The sequence below is a fragment of the Echinops telfairi genome, unplaced genomic scaffold (assembly GCF_000313985.2).
Source record: "Echinops telfairi isolate 266 unplaced genomic scaffold, ASM31398v2 ScPeMD7_60;HRSCAF=208, whole genome shotgun sequence".
Taxonomy (NCBI): domain Eukaryota; kingdom Metazoa; phylum Chordata; class Mammalia; order Afrosoricida; family Tenrecidae; genus Echinops; species Echinops telfairi.
The window spans coordinates 265,205-265,995 of NW_022103958.1; positions in this window are offsets into that span (position 1 = coordinate 265,205).

A 791-nucleotide genomic window follows, 5' to 3' on the forward strand; every position below is an offset into this window, starting at 1 on the left:
GGAAAACACTTAACAGAGGGTCAAAAGACTGCTAACCATGACAAAGTACACCAGAGACAAAGCCTAATCTGAAATCAAACAAAGAAACCTGAAAAATTTAAAAACCAGATGAAGCACAAAGTATCGAAAAGGAGATCAAGTCACAAGGTCTTAACCATTTGTCATGTTTATCATTTTGATCCACTATAATTGTCTCTCAGATATTCTGTCTGATAAGCAGGTTATTCCCATCCCTCAATTATGGTTAGGGGAAAGCATCGGAGGTGTATTTCTTGTGTAGACCCTGGAAATGTATTTTGGGCTTTCACTGTCATCCACAGTCTTCTGCATACAAGAATCTCACAATTTAAGCTCTGATATCATTCCCTCCTTTGGACTTGGGTTATATAATTTATAATCCTTGGATTGTGGCTGTTGGTGTGCGTCCTCCTGGTGGGCTTTGATAACATCTCATTTGGATCGCTGTTTGTTTGAAAATATGCATATTTATTTCTGGCAGACAGGAACCATCTAACTTCCTCACCACACGTTATTATGGCACCCATAACTTCATGAGGGCAAGTATTGAACAGGGTCATGCTGTACAAATGAATTGTTTTTAAAATTGGAGGTAGGACTATATGTGAGCCCAAAATACATTTTTGAATCTACACTTTATATCTGCCTCTGGTACACTTTAGCGATATCCTAGTTGATTTTTGGTAGAGAATATTGTCGATCATCTCTTGAGCCATCTTTCATTGGAATCTGCTAAGCCCAGGATGCTAACCAAGTTTCAAGGACCACCAGTC